This window comes from Equus przewalskii, chromosome 1 (assembly GCF_037783145.1).
Source record: "Equus przewalskii isolate Varuska chromosome 1, EquPr2, whole genome shotgun sequence".
In the NCBI taxonomy this organism is placed as follows: Eukaryota; Metazoa; Chordata; class Mammalia; order Perissodactyla; family Equidae; genus Equus; species Equus przewalskii.
Window position 1 is genome coordinate 124,508,821 of NC_091831.1, and position 24,093 is coordinate 124,532,913.

At 49.5% G+C, this 24,093-nt stretch overlaps 1 protein-coding gene and 1 long non-coding RNA gene across 11 annotated transcripts in view; one reads left to right on the forward strand and one right to left on the reverse strand.

The window, feature by feature from the left end:
* CORO2B (coronin 2B) overlaps positions 1–24,093 on the reverse strand; it is a 137,973-nt gene that overhangs the window by 43,131 nt on the left and 70,749 nt on the right. The gene's annotated exons all lie outside the window — the stretch shown is intronic.
* Positions 17,215–22,119, forward strand: LOC139083791 (uncharacterized). The gene is made up of 3 exons (XR_011540721.1): positions 17,215–17,314; positions 17,506–17,587; positions 22,006–22,119. It is a non-coding gene; the product is annotated as an uncharacterized lncRNA (long non-coding RNA).

Sequence of the window (24,093 nt, forward strand, 5' to 3'; positions counted from 1 at the left end):
GAAAACGACCTTTGGCTGGAATGGTCCTGGGAAGTTGAAGGCCAAGGTGGGCCAGGAGGAGGAGGGAGGGTCTGCCTGAATTCAGGGTGCCTTCCAGTGTCTGCGCAGCTCACAACGACTCCCTAACTACGGCTCTGACCCACAGTCGCCAGGCTGACAGCCAAGGTAACCACCCCGACGCACATGTTAAGCTGATTGGATCAGAACGAACGTCGAATTCAAGCTGAGCCAATCAGATTCCTGATCCTCGGTCCCACACACATACACACAGCCCATTGGACCAGGATGAGCATCTAATTCACATGTAAGCCAGTCAGATTCCCTGACAACCTGTTTAAAGTTGTAACTACCCTCTCTCCTCCCACATCCCTGTCCCCTTCCCTAATTTGTTTCTCTTCCCAGCATTAACTAGCTTCTGTTATACTCTGTGATTTACTTAATTGTCTGTCTCCCATACTAGAATGTAGGCCCCCCGAAGGCCAGGATATTTGCCTGTTTTGTTCTCTGCTGGGTCCCCAGTGCTCCCCACAGTGCCTGGCCCATAGGCGGTGCTCAGTAAAAACTGGTGAGTGAATGAAGTCTCTCTCCCAGGTGATGTGATAATGGCTAATATTTACTGAGAACCTACTATGTGTTAGTGTTTTCTAAGCACTTTAAATATGTATTAACCTATTATTATCTCCATTTTATGACTTGCCCAAGGTCACATCGGGGAGAGGCAGTTCAAAGCTGTCTCGCAGGGCCTGGCAGTGTGTATACTCTATTAGTGACCTTACTTTTATGGTTTACAAACATGTTTATAAACATCTTTCTTGAGTCTCACCACTCCCCGCTCCACCACTCCCCAGATATTATTTCCCTAATTTTAGAGATGAAAGAACTGAGGCTCAGAAGGGTGAATTGACTTGCTCAAGGTCACACAGCAAAAAAGTGACAGACCTGAAACTAGAACCTAGGACTTCACACCTTCCCCTGACGTCCCCATTCTTTCCAGACCCCAGGCTACCCCTCCTGTGTCTAGAAGATGCTGTTCCTGCCTGCAGCAGCTTACGCTTTTCCTGTGAAGAAGAAGGGACTGATCTGCAGGCCCAAGCGGAGGCTGAACTGACTCAGGCAGGGAAGTGAACGCAAGCTTGTTTCCCCACAGCCCTCGTGAAATCCACGCAAAGGACCGACGGCAGAGCGGAAAATGCACGCTGAAAGAGGACCCCCAGAGCTCGCTGAAGCGGGGACAATCACCTTAATTCACGCTGGATCAGAAGAATTTTCACCATCATGGCTCCTTCTTCAGATTACCTTCTGCTCTATTTCCCAATTAAAGTATGGCTCACGGAGCTGAGAACAATACTGTACTTCCAGCCTGTGGTCTGACCCGCACAAAAGGGAGGGGAAAGATTTCCTCCTTTCTGATTCTAAGATCTTGCCACCTCATAGAAGGATCTCTGACTCTCCAGTTGACTTATATCTGAGATTCCATCATTCCTTTGGTGGTACACCTTGCAGCTCTTAAAATGTACATACTACTGAGGAGGGCATAGTGGTGGAAAATGTTGTTGGTCACTGCCACTCCTTCTGAACGAGCTTTAGGAACTCTCCTAGGGGTGGATCTGAGGAGACAGAGCAGGAGGGCACTGGTGGAAAGGGTGGAGAGGGGAAAATACGAAAGAAAGAATAAGGCGATTAAGGGCCAGCCCCAGGGGCCAAGTGGTTAAATTTGGCACACTGTGCTTCAATGGCCTGGGTCCAGTTTCCCGGCGCGGACCTACACTACTTGTCTGTCAGTGGCCGTGCTGTGGTGGTGGCCTACATACAAAATAGAGGAAGCCTGGCAGTGGATGTTAGCTCAGGGCAAATCTTCCTCAGCAAAAACAAAAATAAAAGAATAGGTGGCTGAGGTCAGTGCAAACTCTCAGCTTCAGCCTGTGCCTGAAGAAGTCATTGGGTGTCACTGAGTTTGGTGTTCTGCACACTGTCCCACAGAGGAGCTCCTACCCATGATCCTCTCTGGCAGTCAGAGCTCCTGCACCCCCACCCCACCAACAATGTGAGGACCAGAGAGGGGAGGGCACTTGTTCAAGGTCACCCAGTGAACAAGGAGTCGATGGCTATGCTCAGGGCCACACCCAGGTTTGCAGAGACCCAGGTCAGTGCCGAGTGCTGGCCCTGTCAGTTCTGGAGGCCCTGCTCACAGGAAGGGGCAGTAAGGTCACCTTGGAGGACAGAGGGCACACACCAGTCACCAGAGGGCAGTTCCCATCTGGCTTCACTCCCGTCTACAGACACTGGTGGGGCATTTCGCCGGTCTCGCCTGCCTTCCTGCAACATGTGTGCAGAGGATACCCTCACCCCCTTCTCTGAAGCCCACCATGCGAGCTCTCAGAGCCGGAAGGGTTGCCTCCCTTCTGGAAAGCCTGGCCCGGCGGAGGACAGCATAGCGGCCAGGGAGGGGAGCCGTGCTGCCCACGTTCCGCCAGCAGAGGGCGACGGCTGCGCTGATCTCCGCAGGTCCAGACAGTGGCCCAGGCGGCTGGAGACAGCTGGCCAGCTCCTCCCAGGCTGGGGTTCCTGAGGCACGCTCCAGCCTTGGCTTGGTCGCTTCCAGGCCACTCCAGCTCAGGACTGTGCTCCACTCACTAGAAGATTCTGTACATGGAGATGGAAGTCCGCCTCCTTGTAATTCTCACCATAAGCACTTAGCTCTGCTCCTGGGGCCACACTGAAAAAGTCAACCCCTTTTTTATTTGCCAGCTGTTGGGAGCTGGAACCCCTTTCTTAGTTGGCCACCCATAGTGCTGTGTGACTTTGGGCAAGACACTTTGCTTCTCTCAGTCTTTATTTCTTACCTATAAGACAATGGGCTGGACCCTGATAAATTCTAAGCTCCTTCTCACTCTGACATTCCAAATGACATCCCTTTCACAGTTACCACTGAGGGCAGAAGGGGGGACACTCTGCACCCCTCACTCTTGGCCCAGGGTTCTAGCTCCCAGGTCCTCCTTTACGGCACCTCCAAGCTAAGCCCGTTCTTAGACCTTTCCCCTGGGGTTTGGGTTCTCCTGGCTGCTGCAGGCTCACACTCACTTCCGCTGGAGCCCGTCCTCAGCCCAGGCCGCCATGACACCTTCCACCAAGTGCATCCGTCCCCAGGGCCCTGTGGGGGGGTGCTCGCAGTCACCCCCTGGCTCACCCCCTGGCTCGCGCCCTTGCACCTGTGGTCCCATAGGGCCTGGCCTCCTGGTGGGGAGTGGGGAGGAGAGGGTCATGGGGGCAGGCCCCCACCTCCTAACCTGGAGGTGCCCTGATTGGTCGTATTTGCTTTCCACCTCCCCCAGCCTCTCTGTCCTGGACCAGGATTCTTCCTGGTTCTCGTGGGGACTTTTCTTCTCACTTCCAGAGCTGGGCCACTGCATCATCTGTGGTTTCTTTTGAGAGTCAGATGAACACCCTGTCCTCGGACATTTTTGTTTTAATTTCAAAAGTTAGGCATACGCAAAGAAGACAATTTGAAAAACACCTAAAAAGTACACACACACACAAACACCCCTACTCCGAATTACCAAGTTGTTTTAGCCCTCTCCCCAGGGATAATACTATTAGTTTTGGTCTAAGTCTTCCCTCAGCTGCACTCAGCGAACAGGTGGAGTAGGGTCCTTTCATTCCTGTTCACTATCCCTGTGGGCTCCCCATCACCCCAACTCCAGGGCTTCCAAAAAAGTCGAGCATAGTTAGAATCTTGTGAGCTGACGCAGCCCCCACTGCCCCCTGTGAAGCACCTGACCCCTGGGATGTGGTGGCAGGCAGCCTCCAGGATGGCCCCTGCAATCTTCACCCTTGTGTAGCCCCCTCCCACATCGTGCCGGGGCTGGTCTGTGACGCTAACAGAACGTGGCGAGAGCTATAAAAGCTTGTGGCTTCTTCCACGGGCTCCCTTCCTCTCTAGGATCGCCCCTCGGGGGAGACCAGCTGCCATGAGTGAGGACGCTTAGCTTACGGAGAGGCCCAGGAGGTGGGGAACCAAGGCCACCTGCCAGTCACCATGTCAGCGAGCCTGGAAGTATAAGTTCCCCTAGTCGAGCCTTCAGCTGACTGCAGCCCCAGGGGACAGTCTAACAGCAACCTCACGAGAGATTCTGAGCCAGAACTACCCAGCTCAGTTTTGGGGTAATTTGTTATGCAACAATAGAAAACTAATACCGACATATTTTCCATTTGTTGTGAGGGAGGCAGAAGAGGCATATGTCAGATTTTGATGTGAGAAACTGAGGCCCACAGCAGGTAAGCCCTGCGGGTGAGACTTTCACCTACATGTGGGTCCACAGCAGGTGGGGAGTGGACCTGGTGCGTGAACTTTTCTGGGTCCCCAGTATGGGCTCCAACCCCTGACATTTCAGAGGCTCCCTCCTCACTTTTTTAAAAAGTCGTAAAAAAAAGAAGGATAGGAAAGTTGAGAAATATAGTGAAGGGATAACTGTTACGATGTCCTGGGGAATATCAGCTCCATTTTACACCCAGCTGGAGAGAGTTTGCTTTGTTTTTCCTGTGCCATTAAATATTCATTGACATAATTTTTAATGGCTGCATTGTATTTCATAGGATGGCTTCTCACGGTCTATTATGCAACCCCCTGCTTTTGGACCCATAAGTGGTTTATAATTTCCAATACTTTAAAAAGGTTGTGGTAAATATAGCTGAATCTTTGCACATATTTGTGATTTTTTTTTTAAAGGACAAATTCCTATAAGTGAAAATGCTGGGTTAACAGGACTGCACTAAAAAAATGCTTTTGTTATGAATTTTGAAATGCCCTTCAAAAAGGTTGAACTAATTTGTATTCCCATCAGCAGCTCAAGAGAATGGCCATTTCCCCACACCCCCGACAGCACAGGATACTACAGTATTTTTAATTTGCTTATTTTTAGATGCATAATAAGACCTATTGTTTTCATTTGCAAGTCTTTGGTGCCTAGTAAGGCTGATTGTGTCCTCATTTACTTATTGGACATCTGCATTTCTTTGCTTGTGAATTAGCTCATTAAATGAGGTACTCAATTTTTTTCTAATGAGATGTTTATCTTTTTCTTAATGATTTATAAGAGCTCTCTGTATATTAGAGATATTAACTCTCTGTATTAATTCTTTACCACATTTATTTTCCCTTTTTAGTTTTGATCCATCTACAAAGACTAACGACTCTAAATATTTCTACTTTGGCTTCTTGGTCCTTATCTAGTTCTCCAACTAGTTGGTCATCTATAAACAATCCTTTTATTAGCAGGAAAGTGTCAAGGATTTCTTCATCGAGCCCTAAAACCACCCTTGGAATGATTTCTTCAGAAAGTTCAGATTTATTTCTGGCCCAAAGGTGTAAAATCAGAGCTGGCTCAGGGATGGCCCCACTCATTGCCCCCAGAGGAAGTGGGGCCGCCCAGTGATACACCAAAAGTCAGGGCAGTCTCGGGCACGGGTTCCTCTTGTTGGCTCTCGTGGCCCCGGCCCACTTCTGTCTTTATGCAAAGCATTGCAATTTCTTTCAGAGAACATGTCCTACCCACTGGGCCAGAAAGATCTGCTGCACTCTTCACACCCACACCCACTTTACTGTGGCCAGAGAGAGGCCCTGTTTGGATCCCAGCGGGGAGCCTGCCCACTCACAGGCTGGCAAAGGCGCCCGTGCAGATTTCAAATATGCAAATTGCAAAGATGCAAATAAGCCAAGTCCAAGTGTAACAAGGTACCCTGCTTCTCAAGGCCCATCCAGTCTCAGGCTTTCTAAGGGATGTATTACGATGTGTATTTCTTTGTTCAGTTCCAGTAAGAGGCACTCTTGAGCTTGAAATCCTCCAGCGGCTTCCCACAGCAACTAGTGAAAATTCAAGCTCCTTGGGACGATCTCCACACTTCTGGGTAATCTAGCCCCTGCTGGTCTCTCCAACTGCCTCTCCCACTGCTCTCCTGCTCACCCACAGTTCTTCCCCTATGTTGGCCTTCTTTTTTGCCTCGGCCTTAGCACATGCTGTTCCCTCTTGCTAAGACACTCTTCCCTGTGGTCTTTACATGACTGCCTCCTTCCCATCTAAGTTTTCAGAGAGGTCTTTCTCTTTTTTTTTTTTTTTCTTTGAGGAAGATTAGCCCTGAGCTAACATCTGCCACCAATCCTCCTCTTTTTTGCTGAGGAAGACTGGCCCTGAGCTAACATCCGTGCCCATCTTCCTCTACTTTATATGTGGGACGCCTACCACAACATGGCTTGACAAACATTGTGTAGATCTGCACCTGGGATCAAAACTGGGAAACCCCGGGCCGCCGAAGCAGAGTGTGCGAACTTAACTGCTGTGCCACCGGGCTGGCCCCCAGAGAGATCTTTCTTGACCATCTTATCTAACAGAGCCCTCCGGAGCCTCTGTTACATTACTGAGTTGGGTTTTTTTTCACAGCTCTATCGCTATCTGAAACAATCTTCATGACCGGTTTGTTTGCTTCTTTACCGTTTATCTCCTTGACTGGCCCACACGGCTCCTGAGAACAGGGACCTTGTCTGTACACCTTGTCTGTGTTGTCTACATGATCTAGAATGTTCTCTGACCTCCTGTAGCTCTCCTTGCTGCTCTCCCTCCCCCTCCCTTCCCCAATCCTGCCTCCAGATGGCCAAGTGGCAACCGCAGACGACCCAGGCCATCTTGCCGACTGAGGCCAGCTACGTGCTGAGTCCTCCGTCCCCTCTTGGCCCACATCAGCCAGTTTTCTTCTGGTTCTGCCACTTTCCAGCTGTGTGACCTTGGGTAATTTTACCTAACTTTCCTGTGCCTCAGTTTCCTCCTTGGTAAAATGGGGCAGCCCCTGTCTCACAGGGGTGCCGTGAGCATTCAGTGAGGCAAGGAGCAGTCCCCGGGCCAGTGCACGTGCTCCACAGGGGTGAGTGATCACTGTCGTCCTAACAGCCCTGAGAGGCAGGCTTTATGACCTCGTCTGGAAACAGGGAAACCAAGGCAGGGTCCAATAGCTCAGCTGGGAGGTCGCTGATCAGGATTCTCAGCCCCGAAGCTCATGACTTCACAGACACACATTCTAGTTCTTTTCAGAGATGAGCCAAGGGGTCTGAAGCTCTCTCCCTTTCCAGCAACTCCCTCCCCACTAATACAGAACTAACTGTTTCTGTATTCCTGAGCGGGAGGCGACACCCACAGTGCCCCAGACTTCACACACTCTCCCGCCTCACAGAGGGGGAAACTGAGGCTGAGAAGGGCCGGTGAGTGAGGAGAGAAGCCAACCTGGTTTCTTGACTCTAAGCTTCCCGGATACTGCTCCCAGACGCTCGAGCAGGCGGCTTCTCCACATGGGGGAACGGCTGCGAGCGGCTGGGTGGCATGTGCTGGAAGCCGCTGTCTTGTCCATGGGGCCTCGCCCATCGCATCCCTCACCCAGAGTCTTAACTTCAAAGCTCTGCAGCCAGGCAGATGTGGGTGGGGCTTTGGCCAAGACTCGTCACCACCCTGAGCCTCAAAACATTTCCCCATCCAAAGGGACCCTGGTCCAGCATCCTGGCAGAACCCTGGCTGTTGGGAGTAGAAGGATGAGTGGGCATCGTCCCTGGCCTTAAGGAGGCCAGAAAGTAGTAGCAGGAACAGGTGTGAAGACAGACAGAGACACCTGCCCTCCCTCACCCCCCCACCTCCGCCAATGGCGGGGATGGGTGGGAGCAGAACCTGGTGGCAGACCTACAAGCCCGGTGGCCCCAGGAGGCTCCCCTGAGGCGGTGCGCTGGAGCTGTGCGGGGGAGGAAGGCAGTGAAAGAGGAGGGAGAAGGGCAAGGAGGTGGGAGGACCAGGACTGGCTCAGGGCTGGGGTGGAGGGCAGGGTGACTCCCCAAGGAGGGGTGGGTGGGAGACTCATGGAGCCAGGGTAGGCGTGGACTTCATCCGGAAAGGGGAAAGGGAGGGGACGCCTGGGGAGTACTCAGAATAGGGGGGCCCTGGGAGAGTGAGGGGAGATTCGGGAGGGGCGAGGCTGGGGAGAGGGACACCCAGGGCCCGTTTGCCAAGGGCCTTCCTCTGACTGGCGCAGACTGGCGCTTCCATGCGATTGCAGATCCACCCGCCACCCAAGGAGGAGTTGAGAGCCGTGACCAAGGTCACACAGCTAGTTTCTGGCAGCGCCAAGATGTGAACCCAAGTCTGCCTGACTATCAAACTGTGTACCTTCTTTCAGATCTTTTTTTTTTAAACTCAAGGAGGTGATTGCAACAGCATAAATAAAAAATGACAATGCAGAGGCCCCCTGTCCACCACGGCGTTGAGAGAGACACAGAGCTCCTCCGGCCCCATCCTTACCCATCCCCCAGCTCGCACTCCTCACACCCCGCCCTGCTGCCCTGCTCCAGCTGTCCAGGAAGAGCTCATTCAGGGGAGGGAAGCACCTTCGAAGGCCACTTCCCTTTCTTTGATGGGGCTCTGCCAGGAGGGGCCGGCTGGGCAGGAGCAGAAGACAGAGAGAGAAAGGAAGAGAGGAAATTCCCACCAGCTGTCAGGAAAGAGACTCTCTCCGAGCCGCTATCATCCCCTCCCGGGGTCCTGCAGAAGTTCAGGACACTGAGGGGTGGGGGTGGCTGTCATCCTTTGCCTCCTTTCATGGGAGCATCACCCCACTCACATCATGTCCCAACATCTCAGCTTCCCTCTACTTCTGAAACCCACGTGACACCTTGGGCAGGGCGCTAAACTGCCTGGAGCCTCACTGTCAGTATTTGTACATCTGAGCATCATCTGATGACTCAGCACATGCCAGGTCCTGTGCCGGCTACACAGAGTGTCCCCAAGAAATTCTCCATCTGAAGCCCCTTCCCCACGTCAAATGGGGCGCCCACTATTGGCAAGTACAGTAAGCTGTTAACGGTAGAACCCAGGCGGTATTCTCTGCAAAACTATTTAAACACTGAGGTATGTTTGAAAAGTTTCATAATGAAATGTTGGTGGAAAAAAGCTATCTTTCTCAATGCAAAGTAGTTATTGGGGAAACACTTGACGTATTGCCATCAGAGTTGGGATAAGACACCACTTTCCCCGAGGTACCATCCAAGGCAGTGAGAAAAGAAAGAGATACTAGAGGTACAACAATTCTAAGTAAAGAGGTAAAATTATCACTACTTGCAAATGATAAGATAGTAACCTTGGAAAATCTAAAAGAAAGCACTGAAAACCACTACAAATAATCAGTGAATTTAGTAACATGGTGGGATAAAAGTTAACCTGTAGAAAACAATGGCTTTTAAATATATAATCACCAATTAGCAGATACAATGGGAAAAGGTCTCTATATACAATAGCAACAAAAGAGGGTAAATACATGTAACAAGAAATGTGTAAGTTCCTATGGGAAGGAAATTTTTGACACATTACGAAAGGACACAAAAGGCAAGAACAAGTAAACAATGTTCAAAGATAGATTCAACATCATCAGGTTGTCCACTCTCTTTAATTTATTCCAAGAATTTAATATAATCCCAGTTCTGAAATTAAACACTAAACAAGCAGGAAGAGGCAGCTAACGTTTGAGCAAAGACAATGATGAATGATGACTAGTATTGATATTAAAACATATGATAAAGCCGTAGTAACAGCACTGAGGTCTGGTAGGTGCATAGAGACAGATCGGTGGAAAAGAATGGACAGTCCACAAATCCACACAGAAATGTAGCATGCAGCAGAAACAGCATCTCAAATCAGAGGAGGAAAGATGGATCACTCACTAAGTGGTTAAGACAACTGGACAGCCAGCTGGAAAAAAAATTAAGTTGAAACTATACCTTATACATTACACTAAGACAAATTTCAAATATATAAAAGATTTAAACATAAAACTGAAATTATAAAAGTACTGGAAGCCTGGTGGGAAGGGCTAGTTCATAACAAGGGAGAAGGGACAGCTTTTCTAACCTCGGCCCAGGATCCAGAGCCGTAAAAGAAAAGACAGGCAAATTAAACTTCTTGAAATTTAAAAGAAGACATCTGCATTGCAAAAAGAACCATTTGAAAGGTATATTTGCAACTCAAATCCTAAACAAAGGGCTAATTTCCCTAATATATAATGATTAAACCAATAAGAAAAGAATTAATGACCCTGTAGAAAAATGGGTAAAGATATGGATAGACAATTCACACAAAAAGGAAACGCAAATAGATTTTAAACATATAAAGATATTTCAACCTCTTTTTTCTTTTGAGGAAGATTAGCCCTGTGCTAACATCTACCACCAATCCTCCTCTTTTTGCTGAGTAAGACTGGCCCTGAGCTAACATCTGTGTTCATCTTCCTCTATTTTATATGTGGGATGACTGCCACAGCATGGCTTGATAAGCAGTGTGTAGGTCCATGCCCGGGATCCGAACCAGTGAACCCTGGGCCACTGAAGTGGAGCGCATGAACTCTACCACTACTCCACTGGGCTGGCCCCTCAACCTCACTTTTAATAAAAATGATACTTGAAACTACTCAGAAAGTTTCCCACACATCATCTTAGCAAAAATTTTGAAAGTATGGTAACACTCCATTTTCAGAGGGATAAAGAAACAGCCCCACTTATCCTTTGCCGGTGGGTATGTAAATTATTATAACTTCAAGGGAAGATGATTTTGTCAATATCTATCAAAAGCACATACCCTTTCCTCTCTAATTTGAAATTTTTAACTAAGGTGTATTTTTAGCCAATAAAATACAGAGATCTTAGCTGCACAGCTCCTTGAATTTTTACCTATGTATGCAGTCATGTAACTACTACCATGTTCCAGATACAGAACGTTTCTATCACCCTAAAGGTTTTCTCCTGCCAATACAACACACAACGACTATTCTGACTTCTGTCCCCACAGATCAATTTTGCGCGTTCTTGAACTTCGAATAAGTAGAATCACATAGTGTGTACTACTTTACATCTGGATTCTTCTGCTCAACATGTTTTAAAGATCCTCATGCTGCTGTGGGTGTGGGTGGTTATTCTTTTTTTCACTGCTGCATACTATTCCATTTTATGAATGTACCACAATGTATTTACACTGCTGAGAGATGTCTGGGTTGTTTCCACTTCGGGGCTATTATGAATAAAGCTGGTATGTGTATTCTTTTACAAGTCTTTTTGGTGGATATACACACTCCTTTTTCTTGGGTATTAACCTATGAGTGGGATTGTTCAGTCATAGGATAGACATTTGTTTAACTTTATTAGACACTGGAGAACAGTTTTCCTAAGTGGCTGTAACATTTTACACTCCCACCAGCAAAGTAAGAGAGTTCCAGTTGCTCCTTATCCTCATCAACACTTGATTGTCAGTTTTTAAAATTTTGGTCATTCTGGTGGGTGTATAGTAGTAACTTGTGGTTTTTGTTTTTTTTAAAAGCAGGTTTCTGGGTCTTACTCCAGAGACTTTAATTAATTGGGCCAGGAATCTGTACTTCTTCTTGTTTTTCTTCTTTTTTTTGGTGAGGAAGATTGGCCCTGAGCTACCATCTGTTGCCTATCTTCCTCTTTTTTTCTCTCCCCAAAGCCCCAGGACATAGTTGTATATCCTCCTTGTAAATCATTCTAGTTCTTCTATGTGGGATGCTGCCACAACATGGCTTGATGAGCGGTATGTAGATCTGCTCCCAGGATCTGAACTGGTGAACCCCAGGCCACTGAAGTGGAGCGTGCAAACTTAATCACTCAGCCACGGGGCTGGCCCCTAACTCATGGTTTTAATTTCATTTTCCTAGTGAGTATTCATGGGCACAGCATGTAGATAAACAGTTCACACAAAAATGAAGTACAAAGAGGTCTTGAACATAGAAAGATTTTTTTAGCCTCAGTCTTAATAAAATTGCTAACTGAAACTACTCTGAGAAAGCAGCACCTCTTCATAGGCATACTCGCCACTGGGATATCCTCTTTTACGAGATGCCAGTTTAAATCTTGTCTTTTTACTTTTGCCCATTTGAAAACTCCGTCGTGTATTGTGGATGCCGGCCCTGTGTCCGATAGAGGCATCGCAAATGTCGCCTCAGTCTGCGGGTCGTCGTTTCACCTTCTTAATGTTTATCTTTTGATGAGCAAAAGTTTTTAATTTTGAAAAAGTCCAATTTGTCTGTTGTTTTTATAATCATTGTTTCCTGTGTCCTGTTAAACAATCTGCCTGCTACAATGTCAGGGAGAAATGCTCCTCTGGGTGTGTGTGTCTCCTGGGAGAAAACATGTACTTCTTGAACCATCAGTTCAACTTCTAGGAATTTTTTCTACAGATACATGAAACAAGGCACGTCCATAGTTATTCTCTGCAGCACCATTTGTGATAGCGAAAGTTTGGAAACCATCTAGATGCCCGTCGGTAGGCAATATGTGGCTCAACAAATAATGGTCTGTCCAAACGGTGGATCCTGTGTAGCTGTAAACAAGGGTGAGGACACTTTCTGTATTTGATGTGGAAAGATCTCCGAGATCTATAATTACACAGAAGACAGCAAGATACAGAGAGAACAATGCAAGCAGTGTGCTATCCTTGTGTAGAGAGATACATCTATCTTTGGATATATATAAAATTTCAGAGAAGACACTTGAGAACTCTGAACACTGGTTGCCTCCCGGTAAAAGAACTGAGTCACCAGAAGCTAGTATGAGGGGCCGACTTTTCACTGTGTGTCCTTTGATTGCTTTTAAAGTTCAAACTGTGTGAAAGTTTTACTATCTGAAGATAAATACTTCCTTATAAATAGATGTTATTCTAAATGGGGAAGACTTTCCACGCCTGGGCATCAGCGCCTAAGGGCCATCCAGAGGAGACGAGAGCTGGAGCTCAGGCTTGGAGGAGGGGAAGGCCCCCATGCCTGGGGGCAGTGAGAGCATTTTACAGGCCTTTGTCCAGGGTCTCACCACGGCCTCAGTGTCCATTCCAACCAGCAGGGGCTTTCACTGTCCCAGGGGTAAGTCCTCTCGGGATGGCCTGTAGCACTGAGCCGGGGGAAGTGCCTACCACTGTCAGCACTGTGTTGGGTACTTACTTTATCTACACTTGTTCTCACCCCAAGGGGCTGTCTTAGGAATGATGTCTATTGGACGGAGGAGTAAAGTGAAGCTCAGAGTAGTTACGTAATTTGCCCAGGGTCACATAGCCTTTAAGTAGCCTAGCTGGACCCAGGGCTGTGTATCCTGCCCTCTCCAGAACCCTGGAAGACTGGGGTGGGAAAAGGTGGTGGAAAGAGTCAAGCACCCACCATCAGGGAACCAGGCTCTTCCCTGGCACTTTCTCGGCAGCCCTTCCCCCCCCACCCAGGTTGCTGTCTGGCCCGGGGCCCCACCGGCAGCCCCCACCTGCCCCCGCCTGCGGACTGCAGGAAGGAGGCACAGATGGCAGGCGAGGACGAGGCCCCCAGCCAGGCTCCCCCAGCTGTCACTTTGGAGAGCACCACGCAACTCCTCCTCCTCCTCCTTGAACAATTGGGAGCTGGCCAGCCCGGCCCCAGCTGTTCCCTCTCCTTGGTCCAGGGTTCCTGCAGACCCACGCTCTGAGGCCCTTGTCTCCAGGGGAGGAGAAACACGGACTCCTGAGACATCAGAGCTGGACAAGACCTCAGAGGACAACGGGGCCAACGTCTCATTTTACAGCTGGGGAAACTGAGGCTTGAAAAGGCAAAGGGACTTGTCCAAGGTCACAAAGAACCAGAGAAGTCAGGCTTCCTCACTGCCAGCAAAGCTTAGGATTTGGGGGTGCCCCACAGGGGTGAAGGGTGCTCATGCAGGTGGCATGGCCCCCCGCCTACCAGGGTTCAGCCAGAGCGGTTCTGCTTGGCCTGATTTTACACAGTGAAAATCCATCTGCGATGCTGTTTCAGGGGTCTTTAACCTGGCTCCATAGACCGTGTAGGAGGTATGTGAGCCTGGAGAGGAGAAAAATTGCATCTATATTTTCACTAGCCTCTAACTGAAATTTAATATTTCCTTTGTTTATAAGTGCAGGCTATAAAACCCAGTAGTATTGGCTGAACCTGTAACTTTTTCAATAGACATCACAGACACCTCCAGATCCCATGACCCTGTCACTGCCATCTCAAAGCATGGTTCATGCACTTGTCGGGCCTTCCACCTGGTCGTGTTATTGAATGCGTTAATATAAAGCACAGATGCTACCATATCACAATTCTGATAGACGCTTTGATAACTATATTTCAATATAATTGGTTTCTTTTGTAATCCTACTTATTTTATTTTATGTACTTAAAAAACTTTATTCTTTGAAGGGGTCCATGAGCTTTTCCAGATTGCCAAAAGGGTCTACCCCCCACCTCCCCAAAGTTAGGAACCTATTTTATTTGAACAACATGTTCCAGTGTTAAAAACTGAAGTCTGAATACTTGTGCACTACATCTGTAACCTCATAAGACTGATAAGATTGGGGTGGAACTCCCTTGAGATGAACAAGTAAGCCCGGGGGACCCGGGTGGGTGCTGGTGCCCTAGGAGGGGAGCCCACACGCACGCCTGTACCAGGCATCCCTCCAGGCTTTGCATAACACCCACTGAATCCTCAGAACGGCCTTGGCGTTGGGACTAGGATTTCTCCCATTTTGCAGCTGAGGAAACTGAGGCACAGAAGAGTTAGGTAACTTGCTCAAAGCACATGGCTAGTAAATGGTGGATGGGGGATTTGAATCCAGGCCAACCGATGCCAGAGCCTTTGTGCCTCATCACTGGGCATCCTGCCTCCCTATCTGGGTAGATGGAAGCCTCCTACAGAAAGATCCTAAGGTGTTGGTGGGGGTGAGGTCGGGGGAAAGAGATCCTGAAGGGTTTGCGGCCCAACTAATTATCTGATACATAGGGCACTAACTAGCTGAGCACCCTTGACCAAATCCCTTGCCTTCTCTGGGCTTCAGTGTCTCCACCTATAAAATGCAGGGTTCTAAGCACTGCCAACCCTGCCTTCTCCCTCCCTTGTTCACCTGAGGACCCACTCTGAAACTTAGGCATAGGTTGCTTAGCAACTAAAATCAAGGTCTCGTCTGAGTGGAATGGAAAGGGAGGAGGACAGGCTAGCACCAGGCAATACTGATGCCACAGCAACGTCTCTTGTTTTAAGAGGCTGAATGCTGTGACCAACCCCCTCACCCCTGCAATCAGGGTGACCTGGCCCTTTAAGAGCCTTGGGATGGGGGTGGGGACAGGGACAGGAGGAAGGGCCATCCTGAAAAGGAAACTGCCCTAAGAACTAAATCAAGTCTGGAGATTCTCAGGCAAGAAAAACACATACTCATTGTTCTGGAAGCTGCGTGAGAAGGGCCAGTTAGTAGGGGTCTTGGCCAAAGCCTCAGGGCCCTCTTGGCCCCTAGGGTGATGCTCTGTTTCAAGCCAGGCCACCTAATTTCCACTCCCCAGCCCCTCCTGCACCCCGTATCACTTTTGTCCCCTGCAGTGTTGGGAGTCCATGGACAGGAGAGGAGGGCGTGTCAGGAGCTGCGTCTCTCGCTCCCGAGGGCTTGGGATGGCTGCCCCGCTGAGCGGATCGCCCTCGGTCTGAAATCCCACTCTTAGCAACATTCCTTTGGGTCTCACCCGAACCTTAACCAAGAGCAAATTCCCGCGTGAAGGAGCAGTCACTACCATCACCAACACCTCAGTAGGTCTGATTTTGGACTCAGAAGTGGGTGATTGCAAAGATTCCTGGGAAAACACACGGAGGGTGTCCAGGCATGCCATGTGTGTGACCTTGGATAAGACACTTCTCTTTGGGACCAGGATTTCTTATGGGTACAAGAAGTCGCTCGGAACATGTGATGGCTGGAGTCCCCTCTGACTCTGGCATTGTGTCAATGTCAGACTGGAACTGGGGCACCCGGGAGGTGGGCTAGGGAGGGCTATGGGCTGTGAGGGCTGCGGTGGCCTCGGGCCAGCTCAGAGCATAGAATCTCAAACTCACACCACCCCCCTTCCCACCCGCCCCCCCCACCCCCACCCCGTGCCTCGGATCTGGGCCAGCCAGATTCCAGAGAGCCCTTGTCCCCAATTCCCAGCACCCTGTCCCCCCTGAACCTGGAGCTCATTACAGTAGTTATAATAAAAGGGGCAGCATAGCTCAGGTTACTGAGCACCTGCTGTATACCAGACACTATGGTAAAGCTTCACACGCCTGACCTCCCGTAACCCTGGCAGGTAGGCAGAGTCCGGAGAAGCAGGCAGGCTGACGTCAGAGGGGCAGGCCCAGGCGCCTCTGCAGAGCCCCCTCCCTCCAGCACTCAGCCTGTACAGCCCTTGGCGTGCCCCCTGGAGACCCTGCACCACCCCCCCATTCCCTTTTGGGTGCCTGTTCCCTTTTGGGCTCTGGGTGCCTTGCCCCGTAGGTAGGGTGGGCCTCACTGCTAGGAACGCTCAGGGACAGTACCGGACAACCGAGACAGTAGTGAGAAGGCTGAAGACAAGCCTCCCACTTGCTGGCTGCAGGCAGGGAGCCCTTGGGCCTGGGGGACTGAGGAAGCCGACTGGATGGTGGAGAGCCCTTGGCATCACATGGCTCCTAGTACTGAGCAGATTCCATGTGCCCGGCTGTACGCTAAGAGCTTTATACAGAATCTTAACTCATCATTATGGCCCTTGAGAAACCAGGACACGCAGTTATCATTTCACACACAGAGACAATGAGGCACAGAGAGGTTATGCATCTAGGGTTTCATGGCTAAGGGATGAAGCTATGATTTCAAAAGGCGTGGGATGCTCCAGGCCGGTGCCTCTGGGCAGGTAGGGCCCGTGGCCAGTTCACAGTGTCCTGGCTAACCAGACCCTATTATTCCTGCCTCAGTGGCTCTGTGAGGACTGAGGGGAATGAAGCTCCAAGACAGCCAGTGGAGGCCCTGGCCCGAGGCAGAGGGAGGGGTTCTTTGACCTCCCCGGACACCACCAGCCAGGCTGCATCCAGGCCCCTGCACCTCAAATCCAGAGAGTTCCCCAACCCGTACCCGTGAAATAAAGTGAGGGAGCAACCCTTCCATTTCTGCAGAGCTTGCCTGCACTTTTCTGAAAATAAGCAGTCATTCTTCCAAAAAAGGGAAAAACACAGAGCACAGCTGTCAATCTCGGGCCTCAGACAAATGGAATAAAGTTGCGACTTCTCTCTCTCTCTTCCGAGCACAGTTCCCCCCCAAAGTCACTGCGCATTCAGGCTGTCACATGCTTTGAGATGCAAATTACAGCGAGCCTGCGGAAGGCAGCTTGAAGAACAAAGACCAATTGAGGAAAGATCTGAAAAATGGATGGGGAACAGTCTGAATTCCCGGAGGGGGAGACCTCTCTGCAGACAGGCCCAGTGGTGAAGATTTGGGGTTTTCCGGGAAAGGAGGATGGAGGACTCGATGCTGGTTGTGGGGAGTGATGGGGGGCGGGAGAGTGTTACAGAAATCGGAACAGAAGCAAAGGCTTCGGGTGAGCAAAAAGGTCTGATTTTATTCCAGTCTTCAGCACTGAGCCGGGCACTTTTCTTCCCCCTTCTTTTAATATTAGGCCTCAGACATGCTGTGAGCCATGGAGAGAACTGGTCTGCCAACTTCCACGTTCAGTTCCAGAGCAGGAGCAGCTGGATGAGGTGACACTGTTCTAAGAGCTTTAAGGGGAGCTCTCAGAGCCCCGCTTTGGTCTGGGCAGCCCCTGCAGGGCACCACATTCTCCCGGGGGCCTGGCAGGGAGGGGGTCCCAGGACCACCAAAGAGCCAGGGGGAGATGGGACACAGAGCCCCTGGGACTTGGCCTCCAGTCAGTCCAATGCCCCCTTGCTGAGGACCTACTGTGTGCAGGCCCTGTACAAATCAGACATGGTCTCTACTCCCGGGGGCTATCAGTCCAATCGAAGCAGTTAACTGGACTGCAAACTCCATGCTGACAGGGATCTGGTCTTGTTTACTGCTGCATCCTTAGTCCCGAAAGTGTGACTAGAACATAGTAGGTGCTCAATAAACACTTGTTGGATGGATAGGTGGGTGGTCGATGGATGAATGGATGGATAGGTGGACCAGTTGGGGGATGGACGGAGGGATGGATGGATGGATGGATGGATGGGTAGAAGGAAGGATGTATGGGTGGATGGATGGACTAACCACCTATATAATAAGGAGGCATGTAGGAAGTACTCCAATCTCTATAGATACAAAACGCCTCTGGATGGGTACTGGGATGGAGAAAGCTTCATGGAGCTGGCCCCATTTGAGTTGGGCCTTGAGGGGTGAGAAAGATTCATTCTCGTATTCTGCACAATACCTACCAGGACACCCGTGAGGACACATTTGAATAAAAACATGTTAGAAGGGAACAGAATGTGAGGGCTAAATTGAACTCTAAAGATCATGTGGTCCAACTCCATCATTTTGCAGAAGGGAAAAGTAGGGCACAGGAAGGTTAAGTAACTCACCTAAGGTCACAGAGCAACTAAGTGGCAAGGCAGGGATTCAAGTAAGGTCTGTCTGCTTCTAGAGCCTGATCTTTTAGCCCTGTCCTGTGCTGTTCTCCTGCTCCAGGGCTCTGCTCTCCTCACTGAGATGCCCTGTGGATTTTTGCTACCTCTCCTGCCCCAGCCCACCTCCACCACCCACTCCTGCAGGGCTGGGGAGAAGCAGAGGAATTGGTTAGGCCTCCCACCCTTGAACAGCGGAGACAGGAGAAGAAGCAAGAGTGTGCAAGAGGAGGCCACACTGAGTGGGTTGGGGAAGGAGAATGCAGCACCCAGAGCTCAGCCCCAGAGAACAAGGGGGCAGTGTCCTGCCTCCAGGCCGTTGAGACTGAGCAAGGTGTGGGGGAGGAGGGGAGGCCAGAGGGCTTGGACAAGGGGCAGGAATGACCCCCACCTGCAGACCAAGCCCAGCGCCCCAATCCTAGAATCGGATTATTTTCATTACATGCAGCTAAATCTGAACGTAAATTAACCAGGGACTCCAGTTTCTGGAGAATGCGACGGTGCCCCGTGATTTTTACCTGCTGGCGGGGCAGGTAAGAAGCAGCTGTTCAAGAGCTCCCTCCACATACCATGGAGACGGGTCCTTGAGCAGGACGTGGACAGGACCCTGTCAGGACACCCCCACCTGCCAGGTCACCAACGGGATGTCCCCAGGCCTCTCAGAGACCAGGCCTGACATTACTTAGGCCCCCAGTGCCCAGCACGGTGCCCAGTGTCCAGTCCACACCCCAGGACTAAAGGAATGACACCACCTCGTCTGGTCCCCTGCTCCAGCACTCCTCTCTCTGCCTCTCCTTGCCGCCCCAAATCGCTGCTTCAGTCCTTCAGAAAGGAAGCTCCCCAAAGGGTCTGGGAAATGCCTGCTCTCCTGGCTTCCAGAAGACGTGGGCACGCGTTGTCGCACGTCAGAGGAGCTCATCAAGTATTGGCTGAATTAATGCTCAAGGAAGTCCCTGGAGACATTCAAATGACAGTAATAATAACACAAGGCACATCTACAGACATGCCTCTCCTCAACCCTCTGTGAGGTGGGCAGGCACGTGGCTGGGAGAGCCCTGGGTTTAAATTCTGCCACTTGTGTGCTGTGCAGTCTTGAAGGAGTTGCTTGACTTCTGGGAGCCTCTGTTTCTTCATCTGTAAAATGGGGAGGATAACTGTACTTTCATCATGGGACTTGAGGTGAGATTCAAAAAGAGCAGGTATGTCAGACCCTCAAAGGCTCCCCAGGTGGTCCTAGCGTGCAGCCAGGGCTGAGAACTGCCGGTTACAGGGAGAACCAAGACTCCTCATGCCCAGGCCAGGTTTCTTTCCTTTCTATCAGGTGCCAGTTGGGGTGCCAGGTAAGTGGCTAAAGCTTGGGCTCGTAGGACTCTGCTTCCAGCCGTGGCCTCCTTGTGGCCTGGATGTGGAGGCGGCAGGCGGCCCCTGTGGAGAGCAGCAGGAAAGGGCAGCGCACCTGGGGAGCCCCGAGCCATTAATCAGGCTGCTGGGCACAGTGCCCGGTCTCTGGAATATTCATAAGGCCCCTCCAGCTGTGCCAGGCAATCAGGGTGCTGATCGCTCCCCCATCTGCAGCTTAACATTCCACTCCAGAAAGGAGAGCTGGCGGCTGAATGTTAACTAGGGAAAAACAGGGTCTGGCCTTCACAACAGCAGCCTGAACAAGAGCCGGGGAGACAAATCCGCTCCTTCGGGATCTGCCAGCCACCCAGAACTGCGCTGGTCACCAAGCTCTGGGCAGTGGAGGGAGTTGCGCCTTCAGAAGTAAGCGAGCTGGTTTCAGGGCCGGCTCCTGCCCTGAGCAGCCGTCTGCCGTCTCTGCAGCCTCCGTCTCCCCAGCCGCAGGATGGGGCCGGCTCCGCCTCCCACCCAAGAGGACGGGCAAAGACAGTTTGTCGGCTGGACGAGGGTGCTGCTCAGAGGCAAGGCGTCGTCATCGCTGTTGTTTGTAGCTGTTGTGCACGTGGCTTCCAACCCTGAGAAACGTTTTTAATCGCAAATATGGACATCCCCAGCAAGCGGGCTCTGGGCGAATCTGAACAAAGGGAGAGGCCCCCACACCCCCCTCAGAAGGCAGGGCGGCCTCGGGAGGGGTTCGGGGTCCCGGTTAGCGCTGCTCTCTTCTCATCGGGCTGCAGCCTCTCAGAGAAGCAAGACAGGAACGGGAAGGACACCGGACAGCCGCCGGAAAATTTCCGAGAAGAACTGCAAAAACACGACGGTCTGCGGCCTTCTGGCTGCTCAGGAAAAGTCTGGGGCCCTTCAGTGGAGGGGCAAAAGCGTGCCACGTGAGAGCACAGCTCATCATCAGTGCCTCAGGCGACGATTAGCATTCGCTGAGAAATGGCCAAAATCTTTTCTGTGTCGGTATTGAATGATGTAAGAAACTGTTTGTAAGAGATTTCTATCAAACTGAGGGGAAAAACCCAGAGCTAAAATAACATAAGTTTCTCCTTCCTAGAAAAGTGACGGATGTGGAGCAGCTCATCTCTACTGCTGCCCCGTCACGAGGCGTCCTGGACTTGGCATTATTGTCATTGTTAGTTGTCAGCCCTGCCTCCCCGTCGCCCCAGCCCAGCCCGGCCCTCGCCTGCGGGCTCAGCCCTGATCACTGCGGGTGGGACACTGACGGCCTCCACAGGGGCTGCAGGGCAGGAAGCAGGCTGCCCTCACTGCTAAGCCGCCCGTCTTCAGGGCAGGACCCTGCTCCACAAAGTCTCAGACCCCAGGCTCCTGCCTCAGACCACAGAGACCCCTAGATCACGGGCACCGCCACCTGCCGCCACCACCCCTGGCCCTCAGCACAGGTACTTCCATCTTGTTCGCATTTTCTCCAGCGAGCTCATCAGCATGTTACTCTGGGAGAAAACACTTGCAACACACATAAAGGAGAGCAGAATTGAGCTCCAGCACTGGGCGGCACGGCCTCTGAAACTTCAGGGGCTCCCTCTTCACGTCAACAAACTGCTTCTATTGTTTTTTTCTCTAAAGCACGAAATGTTGTGTTCATCTAAAAAAAGTTTAGAAAATATAGCTAAGGAAAAAAGAAGAAAATGAGAGCACTCGTGATTCCAATATTCAGAGAGAACCACTTTTAACATTAGATGTATATTCTCCCAGTCTTTTCTAGATGGGTAGATGGATAGATAGATGTTGGTTTTTTTCTTTTGCTTGAGGAAGATTGTTGCTGAGCTAACATCTGTGCCCATCTTCCTCCATTTTTTTTTTAACGTGGGACGACACTGCCACAGCATGGCTTGACGAGTGGTGCTATCTCCATGCCTGGGATCCAAACCTGCGAACCCCAGGCCGCTAAAATGGAGCGCACGAATTTAACCACCACACCACTGGGCCAGCCATGATGGATATTTTTTAATGGGATTAATCATATTTTATCTTTTTTTTCACTTAACAGTATGTCATAACATTTTCTCTCGTTAAATATCCCCCTGCATCGGTGGAGGATCCCCAAGACTTTTTCAGGGACTCTGTTGGGTTAAAACTATTTTCATAATAGTGCTAAGGCATTATTTGCCTTTTCACTCTCATTCTTTCAGGAGCATACAGTGGAGTTTTCCAGAGGCTGCGTGATGTGTGATACGGCAACAGGCTGAGTGCAGAACCAGGTTTGCCAAGTCAGATGTCTTCTGTTAATCTGGACCAATTTAAAGAGATTTGCAAAGGTGTAAAACAGTGCCATTCATCTAATGTTTTTTGTTTTGGAAAATATAGTTATTTTTCATAAACGTTTTTTAGGAGAAGATGGAATGGGTTTATTATCGTTATTTTAAGTTAATTAACAAATACATATTTTTGAAATTCCTTCATTTTTATTTTGAATACACTAAATATTGATAGAGATAGCCAATATAAGCAAAAGCTCCTTGGGGGTCCTCAATAACTTTTAAGAGTGTAAAGTGATTCTGAGGCTGAACAACTGAGAATGAATGCTTGGGTGTTTCCTACTTTGTTCCCCCATTTCTTTATTGATGGACTTGCAAGTTGCTTCCAATTTTCACTTAGAAATGTGCTGCACAAATCAAGTACTTATATAAAGTGAAAACTTCTTGAAATTAGAGACAACAATAGAAACCAACTGGTAGGCTGAGCCATCACTATCAGTCTATCATTAATCAACTTAAACAAAAGGTATCACAGAATGTGAACAAAGAAAGTTGAAAGGTATGCATACACTGAGTATGTATATACATGTACAGACACAATGTATATTTTAGAGAGACGGACTTACACTCTGTAAAGAGTACTTTTTCTCCTGCAGTGTTTTTTATGAAGTGTTTACAAAATCTGAGCATACTCTAGACCAGTGCTACTGATGGTATAAAACTCTTTGGTACCAGAAATTGAGAGGGAGATTTAGAAGCTTTTAAGCAGTTTGAGAGAAAAATTTTATTTCTGCAGGAAATAATAAAAAATTGATGTTTGTAAAAAAAAAATAGAGTACTAAAAAATGCTGCAAACCCTTTTTCCTAAATATATCCTTGAGAATATTTCTGTGGGATAGATCCTAGAAGCGGAATTGCTGGGCAGGTGGACATGCATCTTTAAACTTTAAGAGATATTGCAAAGTCGCCTTTATCTACCTTTCACCAAGAGTGAGCTGTAAATTCACCAAATGCACCAAGAGTGTATTTGAGTGCCTGCTCTCTCACTCCTTTGGCAATACCAAAGATAATTACTGTTTTGAATCTTTTCCTATTTAGTAGGTTAAAAGAAACATTCTGTCTTCTGTGAATTGCTTATTCATATCCTTTGCCCATTTTCTGAGTTCTTTTTCTTATTGATTTTTCTGGAAACTTTATATTTTCCGGACTTTTGTCTCTTTGCAAATATTGTACTCAATTACGTGGCTTGCCTCTAATTTTGCTCACGTGTCTCATTGTAGTACAGAAACTTTACCTTTTTAAAAAATTTATTCTAATCTATTAATTGTTTCCTTTACGGCTTGGAGGATTCTCGTCCTGCTTAGGAAGACTTTCCCCATCACATGATTTTTAAAATGCTCTCCGTCTTCCGCTAATACATTTGTAGCTTTCCTTTCCTTTTCTTTTTCTTCTTTTTTTAATGTTTAGATCTTTAACCCACGGGGAATTAATTTCGTTGCAGTGTGAGGCGCTGACTGTTGACCCTTGTAAACCATCAGTGGGGTCTGGCAGGGTGCCAGCAATGGGCTCAAGCCCCAGTAAGCACCAGCCCACACGTGCTGGGGACCCGCAGGTCTGCTATGGCAGGAGCTTGGCTGGTCCCCGAGGTAGACAGATATCTGAGCCCATCTGGTTTGGGAAGGGAAGCAAGCTACATTTCAGAATCCTTCTGAGTGTGTCACAGTTGTGGTGGGCATCTGCAACGTGAGCAAGCAGAGCTGACGACGTACCTAAGAAAATGCCAAAACACCCTTAACATGCTGTGTGGTTCACCAGGAGCTTTTATGTCCATTACCTGACTCGATACCAACATCACAGATGCAGGGAGAGGAGAATTTAGGATGCCCATTTTACTGTCACAGGAGAATAAGGTGCAAGGAGGTTAAATGACATGCCTGAGGTCACACAGCCGGCAAGTGGCAGAGCCCAACTAGAACCCAGACCTCCTGCCACCAAGTCCATGGCTCCCCTCTCTGTGCCTCA